Source organism: Mixophyes fleayi, chromosome 4 (assembly GCF_038048845.1).
Source record: "Mixophyes fleayi isolate aMixFle1 chromosome 4, aMixFle1.hap1, whole genome shotgun sequence".
Lineage (NCBI taxonomy): Eukaryota > Metazoa > Chordata > Amphibia > Anura > Limnodynastidae > Mixophyes > Mixophyes fleayi.
In genome coordinates this window covers 212,473,950-212,483,108 of record NC_134405.1, presented here as the reverse complement: position 1 = coordinate 212,483,108, position 9,159 = coordinate 212,473,950, and positions in this window count along the sequence as shown.

Here is a 9,159-nt window from a genome sequence, read left to right as displayed (position 1 = left end):
TATGCTAAATATAGTAGTCCCAGACATACATATTTCCCAGTAAAATGCCTGGCCTCCTGGGGGGTAATATTATTTAGTTGGGTTTCTCTGGTAACAGACAGAGTTCAGCAGCATTGGGTTGTCTGGCACGCCTTCCACCACTTCAAGCTCAATATTGTGTTACCTTCTCTGCAGGCGTTAGCTTTTTTCATGATTAAATCACTAGCTGACGCAAACAGAGTACAGGCAGCTTGGTGATGATGGTACATGGGAGAGACAGACAGTGATATTTGTCAATTGTAGTTTGCATAGTATTGTAGTTACAGTCACAGTCATTGCACACGGTACTATAATATCACTTTAAGCTGCCCTTCCTAAGGTAGAACTTCGATTTTGAAAACACACCATGTAGAAAATTGGTTGTGGGGTTCACAGAATCTCCTAAAAAGGTGTTTAGGGGGTTGCTATAATAAAGCAAAAATAGGGGCATGTTTTCTGAGCAAATATTAGCCTCATAACATATATTACGAGGTATGTCTATTAAAAAACGAGACTGTGATTTCACCTAGTAAACAAAGCAGTCAGAACCGGTTATAACTGCATTCCTAGTAACCTTGAACCTGTCTGAACCTGCATGACAAGTTGCAACACTCTATGACGTTCAGTTGATTGTGAGTGGCCATTTAGTTTGGTTGTGTTTTCTGTAGAGTGCCAAAAAAATGCTACGTTTAAAAGTTGAACAACGTGTCAATTTGAAATTTTTGTAAAATTGCACAAAACACCAACAGAATGTTTTCAAATGCTTACTACGGCCTATGGGAATGACTGCCTGTCTCATGCGTGTGTATTTGAGTGGCACAAAAGATTAAGCGAGGGGTGTAAAAATGTCGAAGATGATGAACGCCCTATGATGCACTTCAAGAATCGAAAAAATGTAGTCAGATTGTTCGAAAAGACCGCCGACTCAGTGTTCGAATGATAGCTGAATTCGTGAACATTGACAAAGACACCGTATGAAAAATTTTGCGTGAGGATCTTAACATGACGAAAGTTTGTGCAAAGATGGTCCCAAGGATTCTCACACCAGAGCAAAAAGAACGTCACAAGGAATGTTGTGTTGACATTCTGCAGCAACTAGACACAGATCCAAACCTGTTTCATAAAGTAATCACTTGTGATGAGACCTGTATCTTCCAGTGCGATCCTGCAACCAAAAGACAGTCAATGCACTGGAAAATACCGTCATCACCAAGAATGAAAAAAGCTTGTCAAAGCAAGTCAAAATTCAAAGCAATGCTCATTCTTTTTTTCGTTATCAAGGGTATAATTTTTGGAAGAATGGGTTCCAGAAGGCACAACAGTGAATCAGCATTATTATAAGGAAGTTTTGAAAAAGCTGAGAGAAAGAGTCAGAAAGAAACAGCCGCAACTGTGGAAAAATGGTTTCTTTCTTCCCCAGGACAATGCACCTGCTCACACAGCACTTTCTGTGAAGCAGTTTTTGACCGACAAACACATTTCTACACTTGAACATCCTCCATATTCGCCTGATTTAGCACCTTGCAATTTTTATCTTTTCCCAAAAGTTAAATAAGTGCTTAAAGGAACACATTTTGAGTCAGTTGATGCTGTAAAGAAGAAAATGGCAGATATGTTGAAACAAGTGACATTGATTTGCTCCATGCCTTCAACCAGTGGAAAACAAGACTATAGCGATGTATTAGTGCAAATGGGGAGTATATTGAAGGGGACAAACATTAAATTTGTAATACCAATAAATAAAGGTGAATTATTAAATCAGTCTCGTTATTTAATAGACATACCTCGTATCTAAGATAAAATTATTCTTTAATAGCCAATTACACAGTAAAACATATTCTATTATCTAGGTACAATTCTTTGTAATCTATATACTAGGAGTTATTGAAGTGAAGTATATAAAGTTCAAAGCAATGTAAGTCTTTATTTGTAAACAACGTAGAGGCATTTTTTAAAGCCCTTGAGAAGCAGCAAGTTGTCCATGAAAATTGCAATATGTTGCCAATTTAACTAACTATATATATATATATATATATATATATATATATATATATATAGCTATATATATAGAACTATATAAAGCACTGTGAGGCAGAAGTGCTAACCACTTAGACACTGTGCTGCCCAATATATATATATATATATATATATATATATATATATATATTGTAACAAAAAAACAGGCAGGGCGCCTCAATGTGCATTACCAAACATATAAAGAGATAGAGGTAATATACTGCGTACCGTGAGGTATAATTAGGTCGTCTATTTAGGGATGGATGATCCTCCTCATAGGCTGTTCCTCCCAGTGGATCTTTCTCTATAGACTATTCCTATCCCTCCTGTCTGTTTCTTCCAGGCGATGCCAGGCTGCAACTTGGAGAAGGCTGGGTCTTCTTTTTTTTTTTTTTTATTGTTCCTATTGTTGTTAATTTGTCTTTTGTATCCTTTCTATTATTTTGTTTTTACATATATATATATAGCCATATCTACAGTATATTTACATGTTACATTTACAGTGACAGAAGGTACTGACATTTCAGGGAAATATATTTTTGCTAAAATCTTAATTATATCACTCATGTAACTAACAAATGTAATTACTGCAGATGTAGCTTGACCTCTCTATCTTAAAAAAAGTTATATTTCTTATGTGATGTTCAGCAACCCACAAAAAGCTTATATAAAGGCAGGAAAATGTGTTACTTTGCAAGTGTTCCAAATTCCCATCAAGAAAGTGCTGATGATATGCAGCTGCATTGCAGTGTTCACAGTGCATAACTGCGGTCAGGGAATGTGTGTATGTGCACTTTTATGATTCTTATGAAAAGTGCATAAATACTCAAAATGAATTAATTTTCAAGTCGCTGGAATTTATATCAACATGTAGAGAGTCTATCTTTACCAACATATTTAAAAAATATATATAATTGATATTGAAACTGAGACTTTTAGAAATATTTTCAATTATTGAAATTAACAGTAGCTCAATGCTAAGCAGTTTCTCAGCAATTGGAAAATATTTTGAGTAATTCTTTTTTTTTATTTGATTAATATTCATTATTACAAGTGTACGGATTTAATAACACTCCGGTCCCTCTGCGCCTTCCCGACTGCTGCGGATGACAAGAACACACAGCCTCCCTCTACGCTCTCAGTGAGACTAAAATGGCACCCACAAAACTGGACTGACTACAACAGCGACCCGACCCTAACAACGTTCTAATGGTCGGCAACGCAACTAAGTCAAACCACTATGACTAACTAGGTGTGGTGCACTAACGGAACTGCTCACTTACACACTACGGGGAACACCAGCCGGTGTTCACGGACTAAACCGGAGGGCGGTTCCTAACCCCCTCACCCAGGTCGTACCAAGAAGCTGCCTTCTTGCTATGGAGTCACACACAGGCCCTAAGGACCGGTTCTTTAAGCCCGGCTGAGGCTCAGTAGAACAGCACACTAACCCGCGGGCCGACTGCCGCACGGAACAGCCGATCGAACTGAACCGCCCGACTGCCTGTACTTGGGTATCTCACATGTGTCCCTACGTCCGGAACCACAGGTCCACCTGCACGGAACCGGCCTTGGGGACCCTTGATCAGAACCACGGCCGCCCCTGGAACTGCCTCAAGGTGTGCTGCACTGCCACCAACTCACTCAGCCACCCCCTCTGGGTACCAGTGTGACCCCGGGGACCTAAGGGACAGGAAAACTACGTGTGTTCTCCCCTGACTATGTGTATGCTGGTAACTACACTTGTCCCCACAGCACGGGTTAGCACAGGGAACAAGAGCCTACCTTTAATGGGGGCCTGACGTCTTGCCCCTGGACACAGTTATGTAGCACACCCTAAAATACCGTAATGTAAACAATACTCGCCGCACAGACAGAATAAATACAGTATACAGTACTTTGCACGCTACTTACCAGAGCACACCGCTGTTAGCCAACCAGCAGGTTGCTACAGCACCACAGGAGCCTCCGCTCTACTGTACCTCCTAACTACGTGTGCTCACCTCACACAGGACCGCGCCTACACTCATGAGGCTCTCACGCCTCTACCACACACCACCAGGGCCTTATGCCCTACACACCATGGGCCTCTGCCCAGCTACACACAGAGCCTTCTGCTCTGTTTCATGGGCCTCAGCCCCCTCTCTAACTCAGGGCTCTGAGCCCACTCACTAGGGCCTTATGCCCTACTACCTAGGGGCACTAGCCCCTGTCTGAGGCCTGTGGCCTCCCTGACTGACTGAGGGCCTTGTGCCCTTAATAGCCTACGGGCTACTAGCCCCTAACCAGGCCCTCTGGCCTTCCTATGGCCTCTAGGCCACTAACTATCTAAGGGCCTTGTGCCCTTGTACCTGGGGCTCTCACGCCCCCTGTCTAACTAATAGGGGCTTGTCCCCTTTATCATCAATACTAGGGCCTACTGGCCCACTAACTTTATCAGGGCCTAGTGCCCAGGTCCCTGGGCCTTGTGCCCCTAATTTACCGTGCCAATGGGCCTTGTGCCCGACTGTGCCCACGGGCCTAGTGCCCGAATTAACGCTGAGTATACTTACCTGCTCTGCGCAGGATACTCAACTTGCCACGCCGTCTTCCATTTCTTTCTCCGGGTCTTCCAGACCCTCCAGCCGGCGGCGCCTCTTCTCCTCTTCGGCGCTGGATCTCCTGTTGCTGCTGGGGCGGGGGCGCGCTCAGCCCTGACAAGGGCTCCCCGCCGGCGATCACTGCTTGATTGTAGTCTTCGGGCGGCAGGGTAGCTCACGGCCCTTACAAGGGCCCCCTGCCGCCGCTGCCGCTGGTCCTGTTGCTGGACGTCTTGCAGAGACGTCCTCCCTCTTCTCCGCCGACGGACTTCTGACAAAATGGCGCCACCCGGCGACTTATATAGTCGCCGGCGTGACGTCATCAGCCGGCGCGAGTGCTGATTGGCTCGCGTCGGCGCCAATCTTTTGAATGGCCGGGCGCGAGCCGCGATTGGCTCGCGCATCCGGCCGCTGATTGGCCAGCGGGGAAAGATGAGCCCTGATTGGCTCATCCTTCCCCCGCGCACGGGACCTGCAGAAAAGAAGCCACGATACTCACCGCTGGATCGCTGGACGGGTGAGTACTTCTCCTCTTCTTCCTTCCTGCTGGACACCATCGGGGACCTCTTCAGCCCCTCCAGGGGCACAGCGCTGGCGGCCATCTTCGCCCTCTTCACGGGCACCGGCTCCAGCATCTTCTGTCCCTCCAGGGACACAACGCTGGCGGGGGTCTTCACTGGAGACACCCCCACAGTTGGTTCCCGACACTAACACTATCCCTGGAATCACCTTTAATGACATGCAGTCACAGATAACCACTGCCTAGCGCTTACCCAACCATGTTATCAAGGCTGGATGTAAAGGGGAACACTAGCCTCTTTACCCTCTCATGGGCATTCACCCAATATACTGTTTTGGCTGAGTCATCAATCCTACCTCTAATTATTAATTACAAGTCAGAAAGCATCATACAACTGGACATTATAAAAAGTGAAAAATAATAGTTTCGGTACCTTGCACCCTACATTTACAGACATGTCTGCACATACATATAATTAGAGCTACGTCTCTTCCGTGGTGTTGGGCCTGGAGAATTTTATATATATATATATATATATATATATATATATATATATATACTGTATATATTTACTCATAGACCTCACTTTTTTCATTTCAGTCAATTTGTCCCCTCTTTGGCAGATCAAATATTAGTATTTTTACTGTGTTGAATAGTATAGTATAGTCCAGTAGCTGCATGTGTGTCCTTCCTACCTTCACAATGGCTGTACATTACCGTTAATTTCTGGAATTAAAGAACAGTCTGAAAAATTCCTACTCCAAAATTCTACCACATGCTCTCAGAGCCCCTCAATACCTCATATCTTACAGTTACTCCCAAACTCCCAAACAGGGCTTCCCCACATGCCCCCAACATGCCACTCAGACCTCCTTATGTGCACCCAAATGCCCTTCAAACCTCCCCACATGCCCCTCAAATGCCCATTTGATGTCCCCCACATGCCTCACACATCTCTCCCCACTTTTACTTACTTTGACATTTACTGCTCTACGTACTGCCTGCAGAGGAAGGATGGAGAGCAGACGGTGCCTAGTACGCTATACTCTGTCCTCCTCCTCTTGTGTGCTGCGTTACCTCTCTGAAAAGGAGTCAAGTAACGCTAAGTAGGCTGCTCCAGTTTAAGCTTATTCCCTGCTTTATAACACCGAGGAGAATAAGTCAGGAGCATCCAGCTGGGACCGCTAGTAAAGGCACCCAGCACTGTATTAAAATATATTTATGTTGTGAAAAATATGTATAATGTGTGCAATACTTGCAAGTGTGTGTGTTTGTATGTATGTATGTATGTATGTATGAATGAATATATATATATATATATATATATATATATATATATATATATATATATATATATTTATATTCTAGTTCTCTTAGTTGGGAGTACACTTATTGTTTGATTTGTAACACTTTCTCCGGCGATACGCACATGGTCTGCAATTGCTTGTTGACCCATTTAACCTTCTTTCAGTATCATGTTTAAAGTGTAACTGTCCTTGACAATGAAAGAGACCTTCCTATTGTCTGATCCTTTTTGCCCATCTTTAACATGGTGTTAAATGGCGTTCACATGGGGGAGTTGACTGGAGGCAGGAAACAAAGTAACATGTTGTTTTGAGTGACTTTGCTGGAGTTTCCCCTTTGATTCAGAGAATGATACACTTCTATAGAAGATGACAGACATTTTGACAGGTGCAATATGCTTTTGAACTGTCTTGCCACACAGTGCTTTTGTCTTGAATTTTCCCAGCAGACTGGCACATCTCTTTGAGATGCTGCTGTGCATGTTTGCTTTTCATCGGGTTTGGTAATGCCCTCCTTCTCCTTTTCTCATCATATTTAATCCTACGCACGAGAACTGCTGAGAACTGAGACCATCAATAGACTATATCTGTTTCATATTTGAACTGTGAGACATCTTTTAATTGAACATAAATAAAAAAAAATTCATTTTATTATCTCTTGTAAACATGCAATTGAGTGTTAACAGAATGAGGGTAGATGTAATGTTATTGAAATAGTTAAAAGAAGATACAATAACACAAAAATATATATGCTTCACCAGATTTTAATAATATGCTGCATTCAGTATTTGGAGAGGTTAATAAAATGTGGATATGGAAACAATAATAAGTAAAGTATGTAAAGATCTACTTTTACTGATCAAAATAATTGGGAACTTGTGCAAATTGTAGGTCATCTCAAAGCACAGGAGTTAACCCCGTGTTTATTCTACTACACAAGTGGCATGTCCTGTACCGGGCAACGTGCTCTGGTAAAGTAAACATTGTTAAAGGTCCTTTTCCTGACAGATGCTGCCAATGCAGTCTTTCTTCTGCTGATATCACACTGAGCTGGAGGCTGTCTATCCTGTGAGCTCCTGCTGCCTAATTCAGTTTATGGGGTTCAATCCTGGTTGGTTTTGTTCTTAAACATAGATTTTACAGATATAACCACCAGGCACACCTACATAACCTCATCTACAAATCCAAAAAGCTGCTGCTCAACTCATCTACCTCACCCATCAATGTGTTTCCTGCCTCTCTTCTTTGTAACTCTCCGAACCTTTGTCTTCCAAAGTATAATTCATATTTTTAACACTAACTTACAAAGCTCTTTTTAACACTGCCCCAATTTACATTTCCTGCCTTATTTATAAATATTCCCCCAGAACTGCCCTTTAGCTCACTTTATCCTTCTATCTAGTAATGTCAAGCAGCAGCTCTCATGCAGTGCCTCACCTATGGAATTCCCTACCTCAAAACATTACACTGCCACCTTCCAAGTCTCTTCCAAACATACTGCCAACACTCTCTGAGTGCTGGTAATAGGGGATGCATATAAGGCTCTCGTATGACTGTTTATGGTCTACCATTGTTTCAACATTGAATAAAATAAATAAAATATTTTTGATCCTATTATATCAAAGCATTTAATTCACCTTCTTGATATAATTTGTAACCCTGTTGTTCCCATTTCAGCAGCGTTCCCCGCTGCCCAGCCTCCATAATCATGTATGAATACTGGAGAAAGGTTGGATCTGATTGTATTAATTCACTTTTTGATCATTAAGATCAAAACTGAAATGTGTATAGTACACTTTTGTATAATAATATTTTCTAAATTATGAATGACTATGTTTTTACAACAATCACAATTATTTCCGATATTCTATGTCTGCTTTCTTCATTCAGGAATTGGTCACTGAAGATTATCATATGTAAAGTCATAAAATATTTTTGCTCTGCAATACTTCTGTTGTTGGTATAGCTTATTAATTCTTCCTATATAAAACTTATTATAGTTTTCCCATGAATGGAAACTACATTAACTGACATTTCTGTGTCTTGATATATTTGCATTTCACGGATTGGTTGTAAAGTCGGCCATACTGTTGGGATCTGTAAGTTGGCTTGACGACCTTCAAATGCCATATAGTAAAGTCAATTATCTCCTCTAAATTTAAAATTCATTGAAGGCATTTAGCTAATGTGTATGTATTAAGTACTCATAGTATCACCAGCAGTTTCTTTACTTATTTTACTGATTTCCATGTCCAACTAATGCTGGATTGGATAACATTTTATTGATGGCGGAAGGACTTGGCAAACTTCGCATGAAGCCTACTTATGCTCTTATGTCTGTCATGACAACACCCAATGGTTAATTACAAATTAAATCAAGGAAGAAGATATAAAGAAGGAGCCGCAAGTGGGTTTACTTTCCATTAACCATCAGTCCATCAGCATTAAAGTTTAGTGCAAACCTTGGTGACCAAACTGATTCACTAATAGCCAGTCAGTTGCACTAAATATTATCTGATGGACTAATAATTATTAAAATGTAAAACTGATTGTGCCTCTTCTGTTTTTCTTTTTACTTGATTGGATTGAATCTCTTTAGGGATAGCCCCACTGATAAGATGTACAGAGCAAGGATGCAGCTGGTGTGTGTAGCCAGGTACATTTGTCTCTATAATTCAGACTTTCAGAGCTAGATTTACTAAACTTCGGGTTTGAAAGAGTG